We start from the raw sequence: 13974 nt of genomic DNA, 5'->3' as shown, positions 1-13974 counted from the left end.
CACACTGGTCGTTTATACACAAAGGCATACCCCCAGATTAGCCATTATGTGGATCAGTAACTACACGTACAATAGGCTTGGAGATGGGTGTGTGAATACCATAGTTGCCTTCACGGGTTTCCTCGAAACAGGAAAAAAAAAAAAAAAAAGAAAAAAGAAATGGCTACATTTCATGAATTAAGCATTGTGTGTTATCCTGGTTGTCTACTTTGTCAATGTTTTTCTTTTTTCCTTACGAAGATGTTATTGAAGCCAACTGACTCACGTTTGCATGTTGCAAACATTAACCCGTTGCACACTAGGAAACTGTGTTTAATATTAGAAAGCTTATGTGTGGAGAGCTCATTTTTCTCTCTTCTTTCTTTAATATGGTGTCATCTGCTATTACCAACTGATTTGTTGGTACGAAAGAAGAAAATCAGCTCATTATGTCCAGAAAGCTTAGACTGATTTCCTACATTTCTCAAGCTGCATTTCAGTAATGGCCCATTTAAATTTGCCACTGGTCCCTGTTACTGCCAGCCTAGTCATGGAAGAACAGTTTTCTTAAACATACTGTTGGAATCAAGAATAGAAGTGTGTTTCCCAGTGTAACCATGATGCTATGTATGTTTCAGTGGCCTGGCAACAAAAGTCAGGATCCTGTAGAGAACTGTCCATAAAATGTCCATCCTACCACAGACAGGCACAAATGGTTCAAGCAAAAATCCAGGCAAACCTCTCAACAAAGAGGCTACAAAGACAGGAGCTGTAGAACTTGGTGAAAGAACAGGGGAGGATTCAGAAAAAACAACAAGAAATTATAAACTACTTACTCATGCCTAAAAATTGCATCTGAAGCACTTCTGTAAAGACGTGTGTAGTACCCCATGAACCTTCAGTCAGCTCATTTGTGTGAATGATTGAGCTCCTCAGATGGAAAGTTTGGCATACGTACAACACACATCCAAGCTTCAATTTGCTTTAAGTATATACAATTTTAATTTTTATCATACCTGTTCCTGGCTTTCACTTTTAGTCTCACAAAACCATTGACTTCTCCTTTTCTTCTGTTTTCCCAATTTTCTTTTCAGCTTTAGTTGAGTCTATGGGATAATAAAACGGATAGTGGAATAAGTGAAATATAGATATCCAAAGCAGTCCAAACTGGCTATACTTCAGCAGCTGAAGTGCAATTTGTTGAACTCCCGCTGAATTTTGTGCAAACGTATGCAGAAAGTGTGTTTCTTGGCTGATTAAGGAATGTTTCACTTGAACCAGGTTAACTGCTTATAATACAAAGCAACCAGCAACAGTAACACCTGGGAACATTTCGTTTCTAATGCATGTTGAAGGAAAATTGGTTGAGCTTAGCTGTGGAGAAGTCTGTAAGCAAAGGTTTTACACATGCTTTACCCCAGTTACAGCTTCAAGAATGCAGCTAAATATGTTGGAAATGAACAAAAAAAAAAAATAATCTGTGCATCTGTAATAGGATTCTTAGGCGGCTCTGACCATTTGGCTCTGATGAAGCAACATTTGTAAAACATTAGGGAAATGCCTCAGGGATAAAGCTCCTTCTCTGGTAGTCTTAATTTTCAAAGGGCACAAAAGAGACCAGAGACTGCTAGAATCTGTTGTCTTCAGTATCTGTGTTCCTCTTATACACCTTAGACTGCTGTTGGTTTTTGAAGGTTATCTTAAAATGAAGATCCTTCTTTACAGGAAAACATTCAAATGCTTCAGAGCTTTAAGCAAACACACTACAGGGCCTCCCTTGGAGTGGACAGTGCTAACTGAAAGTAGATATGCAATTAGAAAGGAGCTTATTATAATACTGACTATACAACACAGTAGACTGTAGAACGACCCGGTTCAGGAAAATGATACAGCATGTACTTCATTAGCCTTTTTTTTCCACTGAATAGCAAGATAAATGCTGTCTGAATGCACAATGTTTTTTAACACCCCAGTTTTGAAAGCCAGGTCCTATGCTAATTTTTACCTAGAATGAGGTTAAGGAGAATAAGATTTATAGGGCTCAAAAGGTAGGACTTCTTTTGTTATGAGTCAATGAATGTTATCATTGGTTTTTTGTCTATTAATTTTTCATTTGATGGTTTTCCCTTTTAGGGATGACTTCTCACTGAGACATTGAACCAGTTTTGACACTTACATTATTGCCAAATCGTAAAGATGGTTAAGGACATGGTAGACTGACCATGAAAGTGATAGAGCTATTTTGCTAAGCAGAAAAAGGTGGCAGGAAAATCTTCTTAGACTATTCCCACTCTCTTTGAGATTGCACTAGTGGTCACTCTATCAGTCTTTGAAAAGCATTAAAATATTGGTACTAATCTAAGACCTTTAGAATACAGTAGATTACCTGTAGAAATGAAAATTTTCTCCCATAATATCATAATTTTTCTTCTCTTTTTTGTTTTTTTATTTTTATTTATTTATTTATTTTTCAGACGACAAGCAATAAAGCTACATTGCTTTTTTCCATACAATTGGAAAAGAAGAAATCTAAATATTCCATTTATGCATCCTGAAAAAAACATAAGCCAAAAGAGTGTGTTGTTACTTTATTTAACTCCTCAAACTTCATACTGTGGCAGTTTATCAACAAAACGCACTACAACGCTAACAGTTGCACCATAGCAACTCATGGTTCAGGAAAAAATCAGAAAGATAAGTCCACTTGCTTCAGACCACTAGAAAATTTTTGTTTTGTTTTGTGGAGGTTTTTTGTGTGTTTGCTTTTTTGTTTTGTTTATTTGGGGGGGGTTGTTTTTTGTTTCATTTTTTAAGAGCCTGGTGGCAGTCAACCACCTGATATATTTTACTTGTAAGAGACAAAGCTCTCATATTGCGCTAGTAAGTGCTTCATTACTAAAATGAATTTGCCCCAAACCCATTAAAATCAATGGAAAGAAAAGAAGAAAGCTGGGGGGGGGGAGGCAGATATTTGATCGATTGGGCAGAATGATGTGCATCTAACTATTAACCAGTTGTCAAGCAATTTTCCTGCTTTTATTGATTTCAGAGTCACATTATCATGACTACTCTTGGCTTCATACCATCTGCAAGGCAGCCTGGACACTTCCATCCTGGCCTGTACAGCACAAACCAACAGATTACACATTAAATTGTACAGTTATGTGCCAAGAGCATTGTGCAAACCTACTGTTAATGTTGGTTTGTTGGAGGACATCAGAGAATGGTGTTTGATTCTGCAGAGGCATTGAAGTCAGCTGGGCTGATAACACTAGCCAAGGATCCGGTTGCATGTATGAAGAATACATCTGACTGACTTCAGTGAGGGCAGATCTCTCCTTGATCACTCTCACAAGGACTGAAGTTTGTATTACAGTTCTAATAATAGAAGTAAAAGTGAAGATATCACTAGTGCTCCTGATAATAACAGTTCTGCTCACATATTGGGTCAAGTTAATTTCTGAGATAATTCTAGCTGAAGCGGTTCAGACTACAACAGGCATTAATTTAATCCATTAGATTCGTCCATTACCTGCTATCTTGGGACATCCTTATATTCTGGCTGACCGGCATGAGATGTAACACATGCTGTTAGGAAAATAGCTGCTAATAACAGTGACTTTAGGGAAGTGAAAATACACGCTAACTGAATTCCAATGCATACAGGAAAATATGCTGGTAATTGCAGCAAATAAAACAACACAGTAACTGTGCTATTGTCATACTGCAATGGCTGTGACAACACAGAGCATAAGGAACAATTGGAAATCTAAAAGAAAATTGAAGATACCGCCCCTGAAGAGGAAATCTACAGAACAATACACGTAGCTCCATAACACCACTTTACACCAAAAGCTCACAAAAATATCTGGGAAGTACAACCAGGTACCTCATGTCACCATTTTTCTCATAGGCACTGAAAAAAACACTTATAAATCTCACCTCATCCATCTAAAGAGAGCTCGGTAAGTACTCTACTCTGAAGGACGGATAAGCCTTTGAAGAAGTCATTTGCGCACTACAGAGAAACTTAGCATGGGGCAAAAGAATAAACTGCCACTAAATATGTAACTCTGATTCTCATGTTCTACCCTAAACTGTAACTTTATAAACCATTATTAAAGAACTATAGTCTGAGCTAGAAAAACATCATCATGTGAAAGAAGCATCCCATAAACCTCTCTCCCAACCTAAGGAAAATTGCTGCTGGTGGTCAGGTCAGACAAGTTTCTGAGTTTTATTTATAAATTTCCTTCAGGTCATTTGCTGATGAGGCTTCCAAACTATTGGTGCCATTTTTATAACTCTGTCAAGCTTTATAAAGGTAGCTACAGACTACCGGGTTGTTCTCACAAACGCAACCAGAACAGGAGCAGCACTTGCCAGTACCGATTGTCAAAAAGAATAGGAAGAGAGGACTCTGGAGTCAGGCCACAACAATGAAAAGGCAAAAAGAGCAAAGGGTTCTTATTATCTGCTTTGGGGATTTGTAAAATATGTAAATTCAGAGCAGCTAGAGATGTAATATCCACTTTCAGAGCATATTCGGTACCTGAAAATGAGGATCAGCTTTTTCCACTTAAAAAAAATAATAATCCAACATATTATACTTCGGTCCTGTTTTGAAAGAGCAGACGTTTAATCTCTATTGATTTACTCTACTAACCCTTTCCTTGTGGGCATTTGCTCAGCACTTGTACTCGGTTACAAAAGTGCTTCTTATATTCTAACACTTACGTTTCTAGTACTTGTGTTAAAGTGCTTTTTAAAAATATAGCAGTATCTCTTGTGCTTTTAATCAGACATTTGCATGGCATGACCCACTTAGATCTGCAGTTAATACTGTCAAGTATTTTGTTTTTTCAATTCTCCAGGGTAAGCAGTTAGAGAATGGCAAGGCCACCTACACCACAAAACACCTGCCAAGCATGCTGCAGAATCACTCTCTCTCAAGACACTTGAGCTGGGCTGAAGGAGGCAATAGCAGACGCGCAGCGCAAAACTGCTCAACATTGGCTGAAAAACAGTCAAGCAAATATTTCCATCTGTACTCTCCTTGACACATGGATTATTGCTAAAGCTTAAATTCTGAGACTCAGACTTAGTGATCGGTGGCACTATACAGGCTGCACCAGCTCAGCATTTCTAACACATAACTTCTCAAATCTTGCCAAGGGAATGCCATCTAAGTCTAAATGCCTCTTTGATTTCTTTAAGTTACGTATGAGCAGTAAAACAGTGAGAGAGTGAAATAACTTCCAAAAAAGGATTACAGTTCATTTGTTGAGACTGACTGGAAACAGCCAGAACCATATCATGTCACGTTAGCCATTCCAAAGGCTATTCCCAGAAACACTGCCACCCTATCGCAAGACACTGTTCACCTTTGTGAGATCTTGGTCAACTTAATGCAATCACGAAAATCCATCATCAGGACAAAGTAAATGCAGTACAAGTACTCTAATGTATCATCACGGAGCTGCCATGCCATGCATTGATGTGCTTTCTTACTTTCAGGTATTTTGGTGACACAGTCTTCCTGAAAAGCTGCTTCTGGCCAGCACAGGATTTCTAGAAATGTGTTCAATGCAACACATAACAGAGACGAGACAATGGATGGCTTCTTGGTGCACAAAGGAAACCTAATGGGAAGAGCAGTGTTTTGATGTTATTTCTAATCCAGCAATTCCTCTGTTCCAGTGCTGGCTCTCATGGTTTCTGGGAAAGTAATGGAAGGATCAAGACTCTACTCAAGAAAGCTGGCAACACTAGAGTTGTTTGTGGCCAAGGTGGCCTAACACTATGTTCCTTTTCTCCTTTTTATTATCCCACTGTTCTCCACAAGTGCAAAATACACTTTTCTCATGAATGGCTTCTTCTGGCAACCCGGGACAGCAGTTCAACCTGGGACAGCAGTTCTTAATCTCTGCTAGATTAGTTTGCTGCCTCTGCTTCGGAAGAGAGGGCCTGGAAGCTTGCTCCACCTTTTGCCTATACGAGCTGATCTAAGAGAAGATACCGCTTCTCCATGCAAACCTTGCCACTTTTATTCTGTGATAAGAGTCTCAACCAGACAGGGAAAAAGCTAAGACAAGGCATGTTCTACAGTATCCCCAGCAAGCTATTATAGATTGACTATTTAACGTTATTGATTTATACGTGTGCAAACTTAAATATAGACTTTATTAATAAGTATTTTGGTATCAGTTATGCAATAAAATCAAAGACTGCTATTAGTCAATGAAGCAAGCAAGCCCATTATATAGTTTCTGATTACAGTCTATTTAAGCAGACCATGATGACAAAAGCAGAGGGGCAACTAGTTTTGATCTACCTCAAAGTAATTTAGAAAACCTTCAAAATACCACAAAACTGGTATTGAAACCTGGACAAATATGTTAAGAATAGACCGCCTTTAAAACTGATTGACTAACATCCTTGTTTCTGTAGCAATTTCAGCAAACATTTCCAAAATCAGTGCAATTATTAAGTACATTTTCACTTTACACCCATATCTTCCCCCCCTCCCCCTTTTTTAAAGATGAAAAAACAAGAGCAAAGTTTTCAAATGACAAAATATTTCCTATGAAACAGCACAGACTGCAAAAAGTCTTCCAGAGAGTTTTTTTGGAGAGAAGCAAAGTGGGTCATCATTCATGCTTTTCTGGAAAACTGGTTTTATGAAAAAACTGTAGAACAATTACCTTATATAAAGGGACAAGATAAGGCAGGCTGGAACTGCACAGATATGAAAGAGAAAAATATTGATTGTCAAGATTTTGGTGAGTGCTTGACAGCTATCATTCAAACCCATTAAGTTAGCATCCACTTTGAGAAAGCAGAAGGAACGTTTCCTATAGGAAGCTTATTCAGAAGAAGAAATATATTTTGTTTGGATTATGAAAACTCCATCCAGGGACTCCTAGAAGAAGGCCACATTGCCAAGAACTGCGTGGGGCACGCATCTGCAACAGTAGCAGTTCTATGCTCGCTAAAGAATATAACTAACAAAGCACAGAGGTTGTAAGCTAGGTATGGGTGACAGCAGGAAAGGAAGTCAAAACTTGCTGAGAAATCTGTGCTACCATTACCCTGTCTCAAACCAGCAGTCTGGCAGGTGATCATGGAGTGTCATTGCACAGAAATGTAGCACCAATCAGCTGGAAAGACTATGGAAAAAAAAATAAAAATAAAAAAAAAAATCAAGACAGTGTTTGTTGTAGCTAGAAGGTAACAAGCAGCTTATCAGTGGCAGTTTCTATGCCTGCATTTAGACAGAAGAGTTCTAATTTTATGTTATCAAAAAGTACATGAAGATATTTCTGTAAAACTAAAAATCGATCTAGAAGCACTAAAAATAATTTATCTTACAAAAAAAAAAAAAAAACAACACAAAAAAACCAGAACACCACAGCTCTTACAGCTGCATTCAGTAAATATTCTACAAGAAGAAAATTCTCTTAGGATGTCCAAGGAAATAAGGAATATTAAGCAACATGGAAAAAAGGACTTTCATATAAAATTTCATATCAAGATTACTGAAGACAGTGGGGGGGGGGGAGACCTGTTACCTCCAGTGACCCCAAGATCATTCACAAGATACCTATGTTTGATTAGTATTGAAACAGGGTATTTGGAAACAAGCTCTGAGCTGGGAATCAGAGAGAGTGATCTAAGCAAGAATTTGTTTTTAATATACAGTGATGTTTTAAATGCTTTCAAATACTTGTCAATAAGCTTTTTCTTTTTGTGTCTTTTTTTCTTTCTTTTTCAAGGAAGAAGGTGTATTTCCTAAAATCTTTTCAGCCAGCTGGCTGCATATTGCCCAAAGTTGTCTCCATATTGCCCAAAGTTGTCTCCATATATCTTATCGCTCTGGCTTTGTATCATATGGCTTTACAAACATTTCCAAGGTAGCAGAAATATGTGTTGTGAACAACCTCAGATAATTAAAGCAACACGAAAGAAAGTTCATTAAAAAATTCTCACAATACATCAAAGAATAATAGCAGTAAGTGCAGTGATAAAGTACTGCAGTCAATGTCACTGGATAGCTTTCCCTGCTGAATCCAAAAATTAACATTACTATTTCTGCACTGGAAAGTTCTAGAATTATTGGATTTAAACTGTCATTATTTTTTTGGAAAAGTCTAAATGAGCCAATCTGAATCTCTAGCAAATAGCTTCATATTTGAAAGAAATTTAATGATAGGAGAGATAAAACATAGCAAAATAAACACAAAACAAAACAACAACTCAGCAAGTCACTGGAAGCAGGCTACTAGCGATGGACAGGCAGTGTCCACAATATTTTCCATTATCAAGTTAATTTCTGGTTTTTAAAGAAGGTTACAGCTCCCAGGTTCAGCCTTCTTGGGACACTGTAGAAGTAAACACCTGGATTAATTCAGTGGTTTGCACACATCAAGGAACAAATTTCACTTCCATGAAGTTGAGAGAGAAATACCCCTTAGCAGACAGAAAAGTATGATTGAAATTTTAAAAGAAACTATGAACCTCAGCATTTTTGTTGTATCTCTACTCTTGTCTCTAAGTTTTTCTTCTGAACTGTGACTTGTCAGCATCTTTTCTTGAGCTTTGTTTAGGACAGTATCGCACTGGCAACAATCTGACTTAGTTTTCTCCCTACTGCTCTTGTATTTATGAAGCTAGACCCAAGAAAAGGCTAACACGAACAAAAATGATACTGCAATGTAAGAGTTGATGCCCAAAGCTGTAATTAATACATCCCCACATTCTTTCCCTCTGCAGGCATGTTGCTGCTAGCCAGTATTTTTAACACTAATATTCATACATCCTTCTTTTCTTGACTAGACTTGACTTTACATTTCTTCAGGCATTTCCAATTAGATTTCTGGACATACACTAAATTGCGATTCCTAATTCTCTATCTGAGCCTAGCTGGATTTCACAAACAAGATGGAAATTCTCCATCTAGTAGATGTTCTCACAGCACATTCATATGCCAAAAACCCCAGCTCTCTGCAAAACATTACGTTAACCTCATTCTTTTCAAATTGGACATTTGAGCTCAAACCCAAGCCTCCAAGAAGCTCAGGTTTTCCTTTGCTGTTCTTCCTCTGGCCAGTAGCAGACAGATTATTTAAGCATGCTTTTTTTTCAGTCTGTGCCAAAAGCTTCAGGCAGCACAGGCGTGGAATTGGGAGCAGCCTGCTGTATTTCAGGCAGACTTTATTTTCCTTCTTCAGGCAAGAGTCATAAACAACATTTGGTCTAGTTTACCAGTTAAAAAATTTCATTAGGGTTATTATACCTGTCTCTGGTTGTACATATCACCTTCTAGAAAGGACACAATCACGAAGGAACAGCTTCATGAGGGAATGTGTCACCTCGATCTCAAAGCAGTCCAAAGCCAAGGCATTAGGCACAGTAAGTGTGAGGCTTAGAAATTCAACCGAGGGCTCACGCTGTACTCTCTACATCTGGAGCTACAGTATTAACAGGGATGCCAAACAACTAAGTTTGAATAGGAAAGAGTGACACTATGGTTTTTATTGAAAGGAAGGATGCAATTAACCAAACTCTGAAGGGCTCAAAGCTGTGGCTTTGGACAGGGAGAGGTGCTAAGAAAAGGGATCCAAATGGCCTAAAGGGCCAGAAGCTTAAAATCCCCTGTCAGCAATTCAACATATATTCCTGCCCAAGAGACAGAGAAAAGTAAATGACATACATATAAAGAAAAAATCTCTCATTTTCAGAGGTTATATAAACATGTACAGACTTATTCATACTTAAAGAATCAAAGAGAAGTTATTAGTTGAAAGTTGAATAATATTGGACATCTGCACTGAATGCCAATAGGAATTTAGGTACACTCATTCCCCCCAGCCAGCACCAGAACTTTGAGGACAACCTTGCTATGTGTTCCCAAGATAAGAAGAGTTTAGAAGAAACGATGCACTAATCACAAGGTGACTAAACGCTTTCACACAATTTATTTGATCCATTCAGCTGGAAGTTAGAAAGGTCTTGCAGCATCTAGTAAAATCCCTGTTAAGAAAGGTTTTGTATAGGAACTTTTCTGGTCGTTTATTCTGCTGTTTATACTTAGAAATCGTCAAAAGAAGCAGAAAAAACTTCTCTAGCTTGTGTTGGAAGAGCTGCCTTTGTAGCACCAACAGTGAGAACTCCCACACAGAAAACATGTTCATGGTCAGTGGCGTTTCTCCATGTCAATATTCATTCAGAAGAGAGAACAGGCGAGGGCCACGTACAAGCTGTGCTTATGGAAGGGCTGATGTTGGCCTGTATTTAGTTACGTCCATTTCTAAATCCTAGATCTAAGCCATTCCCGTGTTCTCAGTATTCCTCTTGGTAATCAGGAAAGTACCCCATGAGAGAGGCAGAGATGCAGAGAATCCTGCTTTTAGATGCCTAGTTAGTTAGAATGTCTCTACAGTGCACTGCATCATTAAGGGATGAAAATACATGTTGCATTGCATGGTTCTCCCTGTCCTTGGCTATCACATCATTAATTGGAATTTAGGGTACTTAACACCTTGAAATACCTGTTTTTCAAAGTGTCAATTCCCTTAATGAGTCTGTCTGAAAGAGAGTATATCACCTATGCCACCTCCAAATTACACTCTAAATACCCAGTTAAACGATCTATTAAATAACGCTTCTTCTGGGCACACTCCACGTTAAGGAACAGGGAGGGAAGAGGTGCAACAATAAATTTCACAAACAAAGACATATTGTCCAGGAAGGATTTCCCACATGAAACATTTACTGTCCAGTCCTCCGTCTGCTTGCCTCCCCTGACTGATGAATGCTACAGTGTTCCATGGACTGAAGCCCAACCAGATAAGGTTCAAATTTCTGCTGCAAACTGTGACAACTTTTTTTAACTCTGTTCACAGTCAAGCTATGCTTCATGCACATTCTCATTTCTTTTTGGTAATAAAAGAAAAAAAAAAGTCTATTTGAAAAGTTATTCTGAAAGCTGGGTAACAAATGCCAGAGGATTCATAAAGCTGGACAAAAAAACATCTTCTAATATACACAAGACAGAGTTAGTGTCACCAGACACACAAGTGATCCATCTTCACATTTTGTTTTTGAAGTTTTAAGCAATAAAACTTGTTTGTAAAACTAGCATGGTTCAAACTATTCTATTTCTTGCTATTGAATTCAGGCAAACTTAACAGATACGTATGTATCAAACTGACATCATACTGCAGGAATTTCTGAGATACTGCTTTTTTACCAATCCCCAATCCACCATTCTTCCTGTCACTCATAATCCAGATATGTCCCTTTTATTTACTTTTGAGCTGCACTGAGGATTAATTTTATTCATTTTATTATTCACATCTCATCCTAGCTCCTATCTGCCTTTAACTTTCACAGCTACTCTTCATTTCAATATGTCTAAAAGCACGTTCGTGTCTCCTGGTTCCAGGAAAGGCTTCTGCAATTCCATCTGCCTCTTGAAGGCACTCAACTTTGCAAGATACTGACAGCACCTACAAGTACGGTGAGAAACAGCTGCAGACACAAAGCTATTCTTCCTGAGCCTTTGCTAGGGAATGCAGGAGTTAAGTCTTTCCCATGTCTTAAAATTGTCCTCTGGCAACGTATGCACCCCAGTGGATGTGGTAAACAGGGACAAGGGACAGATAGTAATTTAGGATACTTTTTCCACACATCCCTCCGAGATGACGTGGAGCTTCTTTGCTGGGCTGTTTAGCCTGGAGGAAAGGAGGCTGAGGGGAGACCAAATCGCTCTCTACAACTACCTCAAGGTTGTAGAGAGGTGGGGGTTGGTCTCTTCTCCCAAGTAACAAGTGATAGGACAAGAGGAAATGGCCTCAAGTTGCACCAGGGGAGGTTTAGACTGGATATTAGGAAAAAATTCTTCACTGAAAGGGTTTTCAAACATTGGAACAGGCTGCCAAAAGGAGTGGTTGAGTCACCATCCCTGGGGGTATTTAAAAGATGTGCAGATGTGGCACTAGGGACATTGCTTCACGGTGGACTTGGCAGTCTTAGGTTAATGGTTGGACTTGGTGATCTTAAAGCTCTTTTCCAACTTAAATAATTCTATGATTACTCACAGGATCTACTGTAGATGATACACTTCTTTATTACTATACTTGAAGTTAAGAAAAAAACCCTCAATGCTGTAACATGAAAGACCTACTGGGAAGAGGCATTGGAGTAAGATCAATATTTCTGAAGAATACATAGAATTACAATTAATATTTTAAATAAATGTTAGATCAAAAATTAGTAAGCCAAGAGTCTGGGAAGAAAGATCTACTGAAATGCATACTGATACAGAACTAACAGAAAACACAGAACAAGTAAAAGGAACAAAGTCACAGGAAAGCCTGTTTAAGGATAGGGCTGGAAGTGCAGGGGAGTAATATATCTAGTTTTTAATGCTGTAGTCCTGCTGCAGCTGTACAGGCAAGCACAGAAAGGGTATTCACGCTGTTAGTTCTGTACAACTGTGTTAGGTGTTACTCTGACTCCTAAATTTCACCCTGTCAGATCCCTGCACAGTCACTGCAGAGGAATAAGGACACAGATGAATGCTTGGCTTGGTTTTTAGTAGGCAGAATTGATGAGGACAACTCCCTGTAGAGAAGAATACGGAGTGATGATACTTCAGCTGGCCTTCAGAAGCTAGCGGGAGTGATGCAGCTGTGCTAGAATCCCCGCCAGGTAAAATGAGCCCGAGGAAAGCTACAGAATAATTGTGTCTGGTACATGAGTTAACTTAGTGCAGCGACCCACATTTGTGCCACACAGCCACATTCTTGAGTCTTGCCTGCCTTACTGTCAAAGTCAATAGACAGCCCCCTTTGAATATCAGCCAGTAACACTAGTGCCTAGGACACCTCTCCTCGTTCAGCCCTTTTCCCTTTGCCTGTTTTCAGACAGATAAAAAGGAATATGATTCCTTTGAAATGAATGATATGAAATCATAATGATTTCATACTAGGACTACAAGGTATCAAACTTACAAGATGCTCCCCTCGTTATCTACCCGTTTGATTCTACTTTCAGGTAATATAATTTTAAGTTATTCCCATTACCTCAATAGCTAAAAAAAAACATTGGGGTTTTTTTTGTGGTGGTCATCCAAATTATCTCAGTTTTTATATGTACTCTATAAAATGCAGAGATGTGGCTTCTACTTTTAAAATGTTGTGATATAATAATGGGATGGGTGTCTGTTGGCATTAGATGAAAAGCTGGTGATCAAACAGATGGAACAGTGTATTGAGATATCTATTGAAACTAGCGATGGAGCATACACATAAAATGTCCTGTTGGGTGGTGCACGATGGTCTCTCTGCATCTAATCCCTCCTGTGTAATCTGGCACTGTAACAGCATCTCCTGTTACATCCTTCCCCTTCTCTGCATAACGCAGAGAAGCATTACGTAGCTTGGACTAGAAAGAACCACTGCCCCGAGAAGGCTCTGGTACCTCAGGGTAAGGAAGCCTCTCCAGAGATCTCCTGCATACCAACTGTCCCTGCACAGTGCAAAATGCTATATTTGCACAGACAAATTATTAGTGTAGTTTCAATTTTATAGAAAACAAAAAGCAGTAATCTATTTTCCTGTAGCTTTAAGCAAGTTATTTACAAAAAAAATCAGATGGGAGAATTTCAGCTGAAAAGATACATCTTGCATTCAGACCTACACAGTGAAAAATTCTTGTTACCCCCACTAAGTTTCTTCTAGTATTAGTGGGAGTGCTTCCGGTTCTTGAAGAGGAACGTAGCTTTAGCTGAAATCAGAGTAACACAAAGCACTTTCTCCAATCCAGTGAGCGCAGACAGCAAGGTCCAAATTTCAGTAACAGAAGCAACTGTTAACAATAGAACACAGATGCAAGGTACTTAACCCATCACAGCTAAGAAACACAAGCTGTAAACACAGGCGTAAGCTATTTGTTTTCAACAAGCAGGAAATTAATTAAGTGTGTGAAGTT

At 38.7% G+C, this 13974-nt stretch overlaps 1 long non-coding RNA gene across 1 annotated transcript in view; it reads right to left on the bottom strand.

The window, feature by feature from the left end:
- Positions 1-994: 994 nt before the first annotated feature.
- LOC134515950 (uncharacterized) overlaps positions 995-13974 on the bottom strand; it is a 35597-nt gene continuing 22617 nt past the window's right edge. The window contains exon 3 of the long non-coding RNA XR_010071182.1: positions 995-1085. This is a non-coding gene — a long non-coding RNA (uncharacterized LOC134515950). The remainder of the gene's footprint in view (positions 1086-13974) is intronic.

This window comes from Chroicocephalus ridibundus, chromosome 5, assembly GCF_963924245.1.
Source record: "Chroicocephalus ridibundus chromosome 5, bChrRid1.1, whole genome shotgun sequence".
Taxonomy (NCBI): Eukaryota; Metazoa; Chordata; class Aves; order Charadriiformes; family Laridae; genus Chroicocephalus; species Chroicocephalus ridibundus.
This window is presented reverse-complemented; position numbering and strand designations above follow the sequence as displayed.